The following is a 16,424-nucleotide window of genomic DNA, read 5'->3' as shown; positions in this document are numbered from 1 at the left end:
TTCTAATTCAGTTGCAACCCCTCCTTCTTTGGGGAGGGCATGGGAAGAAATCTGAGTTAAATAAAAGAGAACTCTGCACTGGAGAGCATTTTGCCCCTTCCCAGATACACACATGGCAAAATCAAGGACTAGAAGCTTTGGACAACACTTCCTCCAGCGGGTACACATTTGACCTGGAAAGTCAGAGACTTCCATACTGACCTCTCATCAGTCACAGCAGATGGCACAAGACATCACACCCTTGAAGGAACCAGCTGCCTTACAGCACGGCATGACACATGGAGCATTTGGCTTTGGCAGTAATTTGCATGACCAAGGGCAAACCACATCTCTGGGCATCTTTTCCTCCTCTATTAGGGGAGTATCCCTTCCTTCTGCGGTTGTGAAAAGTTGACCTAATGGATGCAAAAGGCCGGGGACATAATAGGTGTTCAATAAATGGTTGTTGCTATTTGATGCATGAGCCTTGGGCTCATGTATGTGTGAACATTTAGTTATTAATTAGAAGGTAAATGAAAGCTGGCTGGAGGGAACTGCACTTGACCTTTAGTAAATTATTTCATTTAGATGTGCTGATGCAAAGCTATCACATCTTATGAAGAAAGATGAAAATAAATCTGGCTGACAAAAGGTATTTTAATAAATATTCAATCTCCCTCCACTATGCTCTCAGTCCGTGGCCACTCACAATAATTCGTATGCTGTCTGGGGAAGCTTTTGTGCCTTCCCCTCTCTTGTCATAGCCCATCACTGGCTGATCAGGGGCCAGATTCAGCTCCAAGAAACCTTTTCTGAGCACCTGCAGTTAGTAACTGCTCCCACAAAAGGAACTGTTCATGCCTTTTTCCCTCCAAATAAGCCTGCCACCAAATAAGCTCTGGCACTCTAGGTTGATAGAAACTGTTTAAATTATTCCTAGGCTGTGTGTAGCTCAGCTAGTCCAGTGTGACACAAGAGCCTGAGGCATTTGTTCCTTTAATATGCCCATTTTATTGACAGGCAAAGAGAACCTGCTACACTTACATGCAAAGCTCATGATGGGAGGCTGTGTTATAAGAGTCACGTTCCTTACAGTCCCACGTCTGCTGCAGGGAGAGCAGTGCACCCATTCCAGCTGATGAGAGGAAAGGAGGACGGGAAATGACAAGGATTCACTACAGACCAGAAAGAGCCACGTGGAGGGATGGTGGCCTCATCTTGGCTGTCTCTGGAAGTGCACTTAGGGCGCGGGAGTTCTGAACCTTGAGAGACGAGCAGAAAGCAGAGAAGGACGGGGATCTGTGAGGGCATTTCTGCAGTGGGGAGCAACGTGCGGAAGAGGGAGGCTACAACAGGAGGCTGCGCTAGGACTGCTTTGCGAGAGAGTCAGTGACAAAGAACTTGCAGGCACATTTGGGAGAAAGAGAGCTAAGCCTCCCGAGCTTTAAAAAAAATGAAAAAGAAAAAGACTAGGAAAGAAAAGGAAGGAAAGCTATCAGAGGAAATCACTAGCTGATGCCTTCCTGTTGGAAATCAGCACAGGTCCCACGACGAAAAGCGAAGGGATCTGTGTTTTTCACGTGTGATCTTTTCATGCTAAATAACACAAGGGTAAATGGTGCTCTCAGGGGCATCATTTGCTGTTTCTCTACCTCTCAACCTACCTGGGATGAGGATGTATTAGAAAGCTGAACCCAGTGAACTTTACAAAAGGGCCGTGATTAGCTTCGGTAGGCTCCAACTGTGCAAGCAGCCACTGTAATAAGCTCACATGTTGTGACTGATGATGCCCATTACCATGCCTGCATATTTATGCTCACAGAGGAGCAGGAGGAAGAGTTAGATGAACGTCTTTGGGACTAGTTTATTAAGCTAATATACCAGGCATTGCCCATTTTGCATCCTGAGAAGCCATCAAGCCCTTTGAACTTAGCATTTTCATTAGAAATTGTCTATTTTAAATAATGATACAGTGAATCTTTGGACTGCTTTTTATCCAAGGACCTCAAAATGCATTACTATTACTGCTGATTCTAAGCATTCAGTATATAGTGTTCCATTAATTTTCTAGATGGTTAGACTAACGCATCTAATGGCGAAATGCAAAATCCGCTGCAAAGTTAGGAAAAGAGTTTAGAGGAGTCAGAGCTGAGCCTGTTATCTGTAGAACTATCCATACTGCACACATGCCAATATCCAGACGCACAGTTATGAGTGAGGACAAGTGAAGACTGTATGACCGGGCACCTGTAGAGGACCTTGGTCACGTTGGAGACTGCCTGACATCTTTCTGACAAGGCTCCTTTCCCAGCCTCCCTTGCAGCTGCAGTGCAGACATGCATCCTGGGCTCTATTAATCAGATGCACTAGTGAGGGCAGCAGGTCTAATCTCTGGCACAGAAGTTGCAACAAAACAAATTAAACTGTCAAGTTCATGGTAACAGCAATGGCTTCCCCATCAGGCCAGTTTGACAGCACAGTTGTAGACATGTTTCTGAAAGAGGAACCTCTAGCCTCAATGATTTTACAAACTCCCTCATGTCTTTTTAACCCACTCCTTCTCTGCGAGATCAGCCCGACTCAGCTTCTGTCGGCTGCAGCTACAAACCCTGACAGGTATACCTTTCCATCTCATAAAAAAACAGAGATCAGAGATGACTCCTTCTGGTACTTAAAGATAGCTTGATAACGATCAGTCCATTTTTGAAATTATCAACTTACTGATTTGATATTTGACATTTACAAAGATCTAGTGTTTACTGAGCATCTATGTGCTATGTGTGAAACTCTGCACTCAGACTTGTAGGAATTATTGGCTGCACACCTGTTATATGCTATATATCACAGTGAGGGTTAGGGATATAAGACAAACGAGGAAGAACAGAAATAGCCACCACCCCCAAGAGTGTAAAGTCCATGGGCAAAGGCAGACAGTAATTGCGGAATCACACTCAGAAGTGTGAAACTGCCACTATCACAAGTGATGTGAAGGATGGAGCAAGTATCCTTAAGGGAATGACACCAGCATGAAACAGGCTTTTGAAAAAAGTACACTGAAGTCAGTTGAAAAAAGAAGTCAAAAATAGGTGCAGATTGACCAGGCAGAAAGAAAAATGTCACTAATTCAGGAGGAAGTTGATAGTAGCTAAGGCTGGGGAGGTTAAAGGTGTAGATACAGGGGGGATAAAATGACAGATTAGGGAGATATTTAGGAGATAAAATCAAGAGGAATTAGCAATGGATTGGACATGAGGAAATGCAAAGAGCTCAGGATAAATCCAGGTTTTTGACTTGAATCACTGGTTAGATGGTGGCATCTACCCTTGGGAGAACATTGAAGAAAAACCATGTGTAGTGAAGACATTGCAAGCTCAGTCCCAAGCAGGTTACATAGGTTACCTTTGCAGCAACTATGTGTTGGCTGCATTTTGAAGGTATGGAACTCAGAATAGAGGACTGGCTAATGGCACAGAAGAGCTCCTGTGGAGCCAGCATTGTGGTGCAGTGGGTTAAGCCACTGCCTGCAATGCTGGCATCCCATATCAGTTCCGGCTGCTCAGCTCCCAATCCAGATCCCTGATAATGCACCTAGCAGAAGATGGCCCAAGTACTGGGATCCCTGCCACCCATGTGGGAGACCTGGATGGAGTTCTGAGCTCCTGGCTTTAGTCTGGCCATTGCAGCCATTTAGGGAGTATACCAGCAATGGAAGTTTCTCTCTCTCTCTCTCTCTTTCTCTCTCTCTCTCTCTTTTTGGATGTGTGTATGTATGTATATATGTAACACTACCTTACAGAGAAAAAATAAATCAGTCTTTGAGCCCTTGTGTAATTGAACTCATTGTGCAAATGGGATATCTTCTGGGAGGAATATAGCCAAGGGCCAGCTTCAGACTTGTTCTAAAAAGGAGCAAAATGTAGGTCTAAAAATTAGGCAGGGTGGCCATTTTGACATTGTAGTCAAGACACTGCTCTCAATGCCCTCATTCCACATTGTAATGACTGGGTTCAATTCCTGGCTCTCTCAATTCCAGCATCCTGTTAATATAGACCTTGAGAGGCAACAGTGATGGCTAAAGTAGGTGGAGTCCCTGTCACTCACATAGGAGAACTAGATTGAGTTCCTGGCTCCTGGCTTCAGCCTGGGCCCCAGCCACAGATGTGGGTATTTGGGGAGTGAACCAGTAGATGGGAGATTGAGATTGCTCTCGCTCACTCTCTCTCTCTCTCTACTCCCACCTCTCTCTCTCCCATCTTTCAAATAAATAAAGCTTTTTAATTAAAAAATTACAATTAAGTGAGCTAATCATTAATGCTTACCAGAAGACTAATCTTTTACTCAACTAAAAGGTGAAATGAAATAATACAAAAACATGTCATGATTCTCCCACTACAAACTCCTCTCCAGTAGGAATCACACCCTCAGAGCCCCGGTCAATCTACTACCCAGTCAGTGGGCCAGGAAGGGCTTATGGCATACAGGAGAGTGCATGCCCTATTGAAGGAGGACAGCTGATTCTAAGGCCAGACAAGTTATCTGCAGATAATGACACCCATACCCAAATCCCCACCATTAAATCCCCTACTATTTGAAATAACTACTGTGGCTTACATTTATGTGAATGAACTTGGACCAAGACAATATTTAACCTGGGTTTCTAGAGTCAGGGCCTAATCCTCTGCTTCTAATTTGGCAAAAAATCCCCAATTAAATTATTTTTCCTACTGAAATCCTCCATTTTTCAATTTTTTTTTATTTATTTTTTTGACTGGCAGAGTGGACAGTGAGAGAGAGACAGAGAGAGAAAGGTCTTCCTTTGCCGTTGGTTCACCCTCCAATGGCCGCCACTGCAGCCGGCGCACCGTGCTGATCCAATGGCAGGAGCCAGGATCCAGGTGCTTTTCCTGGTCTCCCATGGGGTGCAGGGCCCAAGCACCTGGGCCATCCTCCACTGCACTCCCTGGCCACAGCAGAGGGCTGGCCTGGAAGAGGGGCAACCAGGACAGAATCCGGTGCCCCGACCGGGACTAGAACCCGGTGTGCCGGCGCCGCAAGGTGGAGGATTAGCCTATTGAGCCACGGCGCCGGCCCATTTTTCAATTTTCAAACAGCATTGATAGCTACTGATAGTCAACTGCTCTCCTACCCCAGCAAGTTTCTCTAGATTCCAATTCTCCCCTAAAGTGTTTGCTAATATCAAGCCACGGTTGGCCCCTCTAAAACTCCCCTCCACTATATGACTCCATCCTGAAGAAAGGGGTAGCTATTGGTACTTAGGAAGGTGTTGGCCTCATAGGGTGTGGCATAAGGATAAGTGAGGAGCTGCACAAAGGGTCATTGTCTTCTGACACCAGGAGGTAGCTTGAGATTAGGAACTGAAGGAGTGGTGGTAAAGGCAGTGACATCAATGAAGGATACATGATTCTGGATACATCTTGAAAACAGTCTAGGAAAAGGAAAGAAAGTGAGAAGAACCAGCAGCAGTGGGAGGAAATTTCTCTCACTGCTAGTTCATTCTAGACTCTGATATTTTTTTGTTCCTCAGCACCAGGACATTTGCCTGAAGGTCTATGAGGTGGTTTTCATTTTATGTATTCAGATCTCTTCTTTTGCCTTCTCAGTATCCTCTGTAGCAGTGGACTGCATGTACTAATTATAACTACCAGCTATTGACTACATCTGATATGTAGTTGAACCGGATTTATTCTTAGCCTAGTGCTATAAAGCATAAACACACACAAAATCCAGTTCTTCCTCCCTCCTCCCACCTCTCCAACGCTGAACTGTAATTTCTAAGCCAAGGCCCATGAAACAAAGCGAACACTCAGCACATGTGTGTGGTAAAGCAGCTACTGAGGGCTGCTCCCGCCTCTGCAGATACCAGGTGAGTCAACCACACCTCGCTTTGTGCTGCAGCTTCCAAGACAAGCATCCTTCAGGAAGCATTACCCGGCACCCGAAGCAGGATGACAGGTAAAAATCTGTTGATATTCTTTGCAGAGTGTTGATCTGTGTGAGCAGGAGCTTGCTCCAAAAATTCCCTTTCTGTTGACACTTGGCAGGACTTCTGTCAACAAAAGTTAAATCAACCAACAGCTAGGAGAGTGTCTGGCACATGATAAATACTCAATACTTGTTTTTAAAAAATCAGATGAAAATAAGCCAGGTCTAGTCTTATAATGAAGTAATATAGTAGAACAATTAGTGTCAAGCACATAGTAAATGCTACATATATATTAGCTATTGGTGTTATTATCATCATCTGGAGTCACTGTATCTCCTTGTTCCCATTCTGGAAATCAAGGGGGCTTCTTACACATCCTTCTCTCATCCCATTCCTCTTATTTAAATTCTGTCATAACTTTCAAAGAGATTTAAATCACACCTCACACATTCACACGCAGTAAAAGATCATGGCCTCACTCTTGGGCATTGCTGATGGGAGAATAAGCAGCACAACACCTATAAAGGACAATTGGGAAACATCAACCAAAATTACTATCATGTTGGAGAGTTTACCCTACAGGTTTTTTTTTTTTTATCTTTTTATTTATTTTTTGACAGGCAGAGTTAGACAGTGAGAGAGACAGAGACAGAGAGAAAGGTCTTCCTTCCGTTGGTTCACCCCCCAAATGGTCACTGCGACCGGCGCACTGTGCTGATCCGAAGCCAGGGGCCAGGTGCTTTTCCTGGTCTCCCATGTGAGTGCAGGGCCCAAGCGCTTGGGCCATCCTCCACTGCCTTCCCAGGCCACAGCAGAGAGCTGGACCGGAAGAGGAGCAACCGGGGCTAGAACCTGGAGTGCCGGCGCCACAGGCGGAGGATTAACCAAGTGAGCCGCGGCGCCAGCCTACACTACAGGTTAACTCACACCCACATGACTTGCAGTATGTTCAAGATTTTCATCATTGCAGTCTTGTTTGAAATTGCAAAACAATTAAGCAAAGTGTCCTTGAATAGGGAACTTATTAGATGAAATCGTAGTAGATGTATAGAATGGAATACTCTACAGCAATGAACCAAGTTTTGAATGAGGAGACCTCTTTGTACTTACATGAGAAATCCAAAATGTATTGATAAGTTCATTTTTTAGTTTTTATTTTCACCTACTTGAAAAGAGGAGCAAGATGAAGAGAAAGAGATACATCTTCCATCTATTGGTTCACTACCCAAATGCCCACAACAACCAGTGCTGGACCAGGCTGAAACCAGGAGTCCAGAATGCCATCTAGGTTCTCCCATGGAAGTGGCAGGAACACAAGCACTAGAGTCACCATCTCATGCATCCAGGTGCATTAGCAGGAACCTGTTTCGGGAGCAGAGGAGCTGGGACTCAAATCAGCTCCCCAGTATGGAACACAGGCATTGCAAAATGGGGCGTAACTTGCTACACCACAACGTTGACTCCAATATTTCTAAGTTAAAAAGTAAACAAATAAAACACAGATGGATAGTGAATAAAAACATCCCAAATTTTGCTTTAAAATCAGGGCATAAAAATAGAGACTTTCATTTGTTTTGCATTAAGAAACTGGGAGGGGTAATTACCATGACAAGGAATGAAAAATTAGAACAATGGGATGGGGTGGGGGCAAGGTTTGAAGAGAGAATTTTTCACTATAAAACTTCTATCTATTCAAAATAGATGAGAGAAAGGATATACAATTGATCGATTGATAGATTGATCGATCAATCAATCTAACTTTCAAGCAGAAGGAAAACTAGTCTTCTGCTCACCTAAACTCACTTGTCAATGCTCTGTGGATGAAGTTGACACCCCAGCTCCTGGACAGTCCTATCCTGCATCCTGCATGTTTTGTCCCCCACTCACTATGGGATGCCTCAGCCTTGGGATAGGGAACTGTGCCTCAACAGCTAGACTCCTATATTGGCTGCCTTAATCCAGCCTGTTGAGCTATGGCCCTATTCTCACATGTATGTATTCCTTCTAGGACACAAGAGTATGAATTAAGAAAAATCTCTCAGGTCACAGACTCAGCATTATAATTCTTCATTTCTTTGCTTCCATCGGTTTAAATTCATACACTTAATGTGATTTGCAAATAGCTTTGTGTGATATGATATTAGAGGTCAGAGGACTCCTCAATCCATCTAAAAATACATAAACACACTGCAATGAAAATCCATTAAAAGTAGAAATAACTAATCCTTTACATGCAGAGAATAAATAATTCACCTCCAGGCTCTCCCACCATAAATCAGTTGTGCCATTATCAGATGCCCAGACTGGCAGAGGAAAGCAAAGCAGCTGAATTAAACTTTGACAATAATAAAAAAGAATGGAAAAACTAGGGATGAAAGACTTACTTTCCTTCCATGTTGTTCTTAAAACAGACTACATAATGAATGAACTGGGGGGGAAATGCGTGATTTAATTCCATTTGTGATGAACCTTTTCCTAACTTTCCTGACTTTGTACCTCAAGTAAAGGGACTCCAGGATGTATCTGACTCATACATTATGGTTCTAGCAATGCCACATGCCAGTCCTCTGGTGTGACTCGGGCACCTGCTCCAGTGAAAGGTTTACAGAGAACCTGCCATCTTGGCCCTTGGAGCTCGCCCTGGAGGAGGAAGGTGGGGCTCAGGGAAAGAATAGCATAGGAAGGAGCTGTTCTGCATCACGGATCCCCATCCTCACTGGACCGTGGAAACTCAGGACTGATCACCCACAAAGGAGTCATAAGGAAAAGAACTGCCCCCACATCTCCTTGGTGAACAGTCAGGAAGGCTATGGAAGAGCTTTAGCAACGGAGAAGACCCAGCCAGGAGATAAGGATGACCCTGCAGAGTAAGATTCTCTCTTCATGCATTTTGCAATTTTTTCCATACTGCTTTTTCTTCAGGTGCTATTCAACTCCATAAATCCTGCCAACATCTCCGGAGTTAGGTTCCATTACTATCTCCATTTCACAGGTGAGAAGACAGACGTACAACATGCATAAGAAACACTCACGGTTTAACTCAGCTGTGAATCAGAAAGTCCCAAGGACACTTCAGTTTTCATGAACTTCCAGAAGAGCTGCTGCCAACGCCCCCAGTTCTGTCCTGGGCCCTGGGCAAAAGGAAGAGAAAATCAGAGGCCAGAGCCACACTACAAACCAATCTGAAAGGTTAACAGAGCTGCTTTTGTGTCTTAATACTGATAGTTACACCAGGAATTGTTTAGGTTTTAGTAGGCAGGCTGTTCTCAGTATTCACAAACCTTATCTGTATCCAATTGATGAACACAGTGAAAAATGGTTGACAGTCAGTTCTTTGCAACAGCAATCATGTATCAGGAGAGATATGAGATCATTCTCAGGACAACCACACCCTGCTTCCATTTGAAATGAGCCCCCAAAAGTATTACTCAGCTTAGTAGTTCCAAACATGGGCTATATCAGCAGTAAGAATGCATGCAATATGAAGTACAAAAGGTAAGCTATGTGTCAATTAGCTGTTTCCACAACAAAATGTGTGACAAGTAACCCAAAATTCAATGATTTTTGTTAGGACAACTGGGTTATTTTGATCCTTATACCATAGCATATACAAAACTTGACTCAGATGGCCTACATGTAAGAGGTAAAACATTATCTAGAAAGTAAAAAAACAGTCCACAGGAGAGAACATTTGAAAACTATATATTTGATAAGGATCTATTAACCATATACAGAACCCAACTTCATAATAAAAAGCAAACAACCATGGTGGGCATTTGGCACAACAGTTAAAAACAACACTTGAGACACCCAAATCCCATATGTGCCTGAGTGCAACTCCTGGCTCCACTTCTGATTCCGATTTCCTGTTAATGTGTTAATGTGCACTCTTGGAGGCCACAGATTATGGCTCAAGTAGTTGGGTCTCTGCACCCACAGGAGAGGCCCAGACAGTTTCTGACTCCTTGGTTCAGCCCTGCTTGCTGAGGTTATTTGAATGAACCAGCAGACTGAAGATCTGTGTGTGTATGTGTGTGTGTGTGTGTGTGTGTGTCTGGTAGAAGGGGGAGGGTCCTTTCAAATAAATAGTTTTTTTTTTTTTTAAAAAAGGAGGTGAATGTATTGAATAGATATTACTCCAAAGAAGATACACAACATATGGCCCAAAAGACACATGAAAAAGATACTCAATTTCATTAAGCATTACAAAAACACAAATCAAAACTACAGTGAAATATCACTTCATACCCACTAGGATAGCTACCATAATTTCTTTTAAAAAATATTTTTATTTATTTTGAAAGATAGAATCACAGAGAGAGGTAAAGCCAGAGAGAGAGAGAGGTCTTCCATTCTACTGGTTCACTCCCCAGATGACTGCAACCGCCAGAGCTGAGCTGATCTGAAGCCAGGAGCCAGGAGCTTCTTCCAGGTCTCCCATGTGGGAGCAGGGGCCCAAGGGCTTAGGCCATCTTCTACTGCTTTCCCAGGCCATAGCACAGAACTGGACCAAAAGTGGAGCAGCCACCCTCACTGTTGATGAGCAACTTGGTATGTTATCCCTCTTAGTATTTTTTTGTTTGTTCTACTTAATACTTTTGGTTGAATACTGTAATCAATACACATTTCTTCTTAAGTGCTGAAACTTAACTGAAAAGTGATCACTGTTAAATATAAGAGTGGGAGTAAGAGAGGGAAGAGATGTGCAATTCGGGACATGCTCAAGCTGACTTACCTCAAACGGTAGAGTTAGAAACATACCAGGGGATTCCAATTCAATCCCATCAAGGTGGCATGTACCAATGCCATCTCACTAGTCCCAGTGATCAATTTCTGTTCACAATTGATCATAATGATAGGACTAAGAACCAAAGGGATCACATAAACAAGAATAGTGTCTACAAATACTAGCTGATAGAATAAAAAAGGGAGAGAATGATCCAACATGGGAAGTGAGATACACAGCAGACCCATAGAATGGCAGATGTCGTAAACAGCACTCTGGCCTCAGAATCAGCCCTTAAGGCGTGCGGTTCCAGCTGAAAAGCCCATGAGACTATTTCAGGCATGGAAAGCCAAAACACTCTGGGGGGGAAAAAAAACCTAAATGAAAGATCTCTGCGAGTGAGATTCCAGTGGAAAGAACGGGTCATCAAAGAAGGAGGTACCTTTCTCTGAAGGGAGGAGAGAACTTCCACTTTGACCATGGCCTTGTCTAAAAATGATCAGAGTCAGTGAACTCAGGGGGCTTCCACAGCCTTGGCAGCTCATGACAAGAGCCTAGGGTGATTACTGATGCCATAAACGAGAGCGTCAATTTGTTAAGTCAACAACAGGAGTCACTGTGCACTTACTCCTCATGTAGGATCTTTGTCCTTAGTGTGCTGTACATTGAGATTTAATGCTATAACTAGTACTCAAACAGTATTTTTCACTTTATGTTTCTGTGTGGGAGCAAACTTTACTTAATCTTTACTTAATGTATGCTAAACTGATCTTCTGTATATAAAGAGAAACGAAAATGAATCTTGATGTGAATGGAAGGGGAGAGGGAGTGGGAAAGGGGAGGGTTGCGGGTGGGAGGGACGTTATGGGGGGGAAGCCATTGTAGTCCATAAGCTGTACTTTGGAAAATATATTTATTAAATAAAAGTTTAAAAAAAAAAAGTGGAGCAGCCAGGACTCGAACCGGTGCCCAAATGGGATGTTGGTGCTGCAGGCTGGGGCTTTAACTCACTGCACCACAGTGCTGGACCCATGTACCATAATTTTAAAAGAAGAGGAAGAGAAGAAGAAAAAGATAAGGAGGAAGAATAGGAGGAGAAGGGAGAAAATGTGTATTGGTGAAGATATGAAGAAACTGGAATCTTCCTAAGATCCTGGTAGGCATGTAAAATGGTCCAACTACTACGGAAAATAGTTCAGCAGTTCCTCAAAAATTAAATATAGAATTACTTGTTGACCCAACAATTCCACCCCAAGGTATATACTCAAAATAATAGAAAACAAGTATTCAAAGAAAAAATTGCACAGGAATACCTATAGCACCACTATTCACAACAGCTAAGGAAGAAACAACCCCAAAGGGGATCAACATGGGATAAATCCATATGATGAAATATGATTCAGGCAAAAACGAAATGACATACTACATGCTGCAACATGGATGAACCTGAAAACTGTTATGTTAAATGACACAAAAGGATACATATTGTATGAGTTCATCCATAAGAAAAGTCCAGAATCTACAGATGCGGAGAGACAGCAAGCAGATTAGTGGTGGACAGAGGCTGGGGGAGGAGAGAATGGAGTGTGACTGCTCCATGGGCATGGGGTATCATTTTAGGGTAAGGAAAATATTATAAAACTAGACAACAGTACAGGTTGTACAATACTATAAATGTACTGCCCATAAAATGCTGCATTTAATTCATTTTATGGTGATGAAAATATTAAAAAACTAGACAATAGTACAGTTTGCACAGTACTGTGAATGTACTGCCAATAATATGCTAAATTTTATATGAATTATACCTCAAAAATATTTTAAAGATTTATTTATTTATTTGAAAGGCAGAGTTACAGAGGCAGAGGCAGAGAGAGAGAGAGCTCTTCCATCCACTGGTTCACTCCCCAGATGGCTGCCATGGCCAGAGCTGTGCTGATCCAAAGAGAGGAGTCAGGAGCTTCTTCAGGGTCTCCCAAGTGGGTGCAGGGGCCCATGGACTTCAGCCATCTTCCACTGCTTTCCTAGGCCACAGCAGAGAGCTGGATGGGAAGTGGAGTGTGGGTGATCCTGTGCCTGGCTGGGAGACTGCCTGCCTAGCCCATGCAGGAGGGTAAGAGGGCATGGCACACCATGCCTCCTGGGTAGGACTCTATGTCCTGACTGCTGGCAGGCGGTAGGATCCCCAGGCACACTTCCCCCACCCCTGCTCCCTGTTGAAGGGCCTTGTAATTACCAATCAGGTAAACAGCTCCTGGCTGTGGCTCAGGCCCATAAGGACCACCTTGGAGGCTACACAGGCTACATGACCTTCAAGCTGATTGGAGAAGCATAGCAACACCAATATCAGCTTTATCCTACAGAGTTAGTGTTGCCCTGAACTAGCTACGCCCCCTCTGCCTGCCTTTTAAAAGGTGTGCTTGATTGTTAATAAATGGACATGTTCACCGAAACATGTCCCCGGTGCTTCTTGTTGAAGAACGCCATTGCCCCACCATCCCGACAATGCAGCCCTCAGGACTGGGGAAGCCAGGACTGGAACCAGCACCCATATGAGATGCTGGCACTGCAGGTGGCAGCTTTATCCACTACGCCACAGGGCTGGCCCCTCAAAAAATTTTTAAACTCAATGGCTGCAATTGTCTAGACAAGATTTACTGTGTTCCCCAAAAAGTTCATGTGCTGGAAATCTGGTCTCCAGGATGACAATATGAAAAGCTGGTAAAACTTTTAAGAGGTCAGGTCTAGTGGAAGGGAATTAGGTCGTGGGGGCATCACTCAGAAACAGTTAATCCTGGGCTCATTGCAAATTAGGGCCTGCAAGAGCAACTTGTTGGAAAGCAAGGCCACCTCATGCCATTGGCTTCTCTTTTTCTTCTTCCCTGCCAAGTTGTAACGCAGCCATGGGGTTCCTCACCAGAAGCTACACAGATGGGAATGCCAATCTTGGACTTCCAACCTTCAAAACTGTGAATTTTTCTTTATAAAATACCCAGATTCAGGTGTTTTGTTAAAGCAACAGAAAATGGACAAATACAATGGCTTTTCTTATTCTCAGTCATAAAATTTGTGGGTTGACTGAGGGTACAGTGATTTGGTCTGTGGTAGGTTGGGCTTGCATTCAGGCTACAAACTGGGTCCAGGTCTGCTTCACATGTCTCATTCTCCTTCAGATCAGTAGACTAGACAGGGCATATTATTCTGTGATGTTAGAAAGACAAGAGGGCAAGCCCAGTACGCAGATGCATTTAATACCTTAACTTGGATAGTGTCTGCTAACATCCTGCAGCCCAAGCAAATCACACAGCTGAGATCAAAGACAAATGACAGGAAGTGTACCCCACTACTGCTCAAAGGTACTGCAAAGTTGAATGGACAAGGACAAGAGTGTGCCAGGCCAGCATTGTGGTTCAGCAGGTTAAGCCTCTCCCTGCAACAACAGCACCCCATATCAGCACCAGTTCAAGTCCCTGCTGCTCTACTTCCAATCCAGCTCCCCACTAATAGATGTGAGAAGGCAGAGGCTGATGACCCAAGTTCTTGAATCCTTGCCACCCAGGTGGGAGATGTGGAATGGAATTTCAGGCTCCTGACTTTGGCTTAGCCCAGCCCTAGCTCTTGTGGCCCTTTGGGGACTGAATCAGTAGATAGAAGACCTTTCTTTTTCAGTCCTTCCCTCTCTCTCTGACACTCTGCCTTTCAAATAAATAAAATCTTTTAAAAAAAGATAAAGAGTGGGGTAAAGAATTAGGAATTACAATGCAATGTACCACAGCTCTTTCTCTAACAAGAAACCACTTTATTTTTTACTCCTAAATAATAAATATTCTCCTGAATCTTTTCCACAAGTTTTGCCTATTTTTTAAACAGCCCTTCTCCTAAGGAACGTGATCCTATTCACGTTATTATCCTGTAAGAAACACAGATCAAAGTAAGTGTCTTTTTAATAAATGGTGCTGGGAAAATTGGATATCCACATGTGGAAGAATGAAATTAGACCTCTATCTCTCACCATTTGCAAACATCAGCTCAAAATGGATTACAGACCTAAATGTGAGACCTGAAACTTTAAGACTATTACAAGAAAACATAGGAAAAACACTTCAGGACATTGGAATTGGCAAAGATTTCCTAGATCAGACTCCACAAACACAGGAAATAAAAGCAAAAATAGACTAATGGAATGTCCTCAAACTAAAGAGCTTTTGCACAGCAAAAGGAAACAATCAACAAAGTGAAGAGACAACCCATAAAATGTGAGAAAATATTTGCAAACTATCCATCTGATAAGCAGTTAATATCCAGAATACATAAAGAACTCAAATAACTCCATAGCAAAAAAAAAAAAAAAAAAAAAAAAACACAAACAATCCAATTTAAAACTGGGCAATCGATCTCAGCAGACGTTTTTCAAAGGAAGACATACAAATGGCAGAGTTACATAAAAAAAAAAAAAACCTAACATCCCTCATCCTTAAGGAAATGCAAATCAAAACCACAATGAGATATCATCTCACGCCAATAAGACTGGCTATTCACAAAAAGACAAAATAGAACAAGTGTTGTCAAGGACACTAAAAATAGAATTACCATATAATCCGGCAATCCCACTTCAGGGTATATAAAGGAAAGAAAATCCATCTGTCAGAGACATCTTCACTCTCAGGTTTATTGCAGCACAATCCACAATAGCCAGGAAATGGAAACAACCTAAATATCCATCATCTGGTGAATGAATGAAGAAAATGTGGGACATATACACAATGGGATATTACTCAATCATTAAAAAGGCTGAAATCTTGTCATTTGCCACAGCATGAAGAGAATAGGAGGTCATTATGTTAAGTGAAGCAAGCCAAGTGAAGAAAGATAAATGTCACATGATCTCACTCATATGTGGGGTCTTAAAAAAAAAAAAAGGTGATCTCATTGAAGTTAAAAAATTAATGGTGGCTACCAGAGGCTGGGGAGGGAAATGGAGAGGGAGGGATTGGGAAAGGTTGACTGATGGGTGCTAGGCTGTGTTTTGGGAGGAGTGAGATCTGAGGCTCCGTTGCATAGTAAGTAAAGACAAGTCAGGTTAATTTTCTGCACATTTTTCTATTCAAAAACAAATACAATTATCCTGACTGGACATTACACAGCATATACAGGTAACAAAACATCCCATAGTACCTCATAAATATGTGCAGTTTGACCATGTCTGCTAAATTCTGTAATAAAAGGAAAAATGCTTGCTTTAAAAGGAAAAATATGACATCAAGGGTTATGTGGGAATTTTATTGGCCAGATATGGAAGCGGCACACATCACTTCTGCCTGCATTCCATTGACCAGAACTCAGCCACTTGACTGCAAAACATATAGCTGCAAAGGAGACTGGGAGCTGCAGTCTAGCTGTGTACCCAAGAGGAAAAGGAAGTGACAGAGGGAATCTTAGCCAGCCTCTCCATGTAACAGAGCTGCCGTTGTTTGAATGCCAAGCCATGTAAAGTAGGCTTTTAAAAAGCACTAATCACTTGTGGGTGGGAAGTACTCCTTCAAGACTGGAGCAGGAGAGGGGAGTCCTGGCGGTTTGAGGACACTGGAGTCCTGGAGGTTTCAACAGTTAGAGACACAGGGCCAACAACAGCATGAACAAATATCAGTCCCAATGAATAAAAATTACGGCAGAATTCGAAGAAAAAAGTATGTGAGGCATCAGCGACCCAGAAGACGCCAAATAAGAAAATGGAATGTGTTCCTACAGACAAATGTCATCAGATGACACAAGCCT

General features: G+C 43.0%; 1 long non-coding RNA gene across 2 annotated transcripts in view; it reads right to left on the bottom strand.

The window, feature by feature from the left end:
• LOC127491712 (uncharacterized) overlaps positions 1–16,424 on the bottom strand; it is an 87,847-nt gene that overhangs the window by 31,219 nt on the left and 40,204 nt on the right. For both annotated transcript variants that reach the window (XR_007920594.2, XR_007920595.2), the window contains exon 2: positions 8,956–9,054. This is a non-coding gene — a long non-coding RNA (uncharacterized lncRNA). The remainder of the gene's footprint in view (positions 1–8,955; positions 9,055–16,424) is intronic.

Source organism: Oryctolagus cuniculus, chromosome 3 (genome assembly GCF_964237555.1).
Source record: "Oryctolagus cuniculus chromosome 3, mOryCun1.1, whole genome shotgun sequence".
Classification (NCBI taxonomy): domain Eukaryota; kingdom Metazoa; phylum Chordata; class Mammalia; order Lagomorpha; family Leporidae; genus Oryctolagus; species Oryctolagus cuniculus.
The sequence above is the reverse complement of the archived record's forward strand: the minus strand, read 5'-3'. Positions and strand labels throughout refer to the sequence as shown.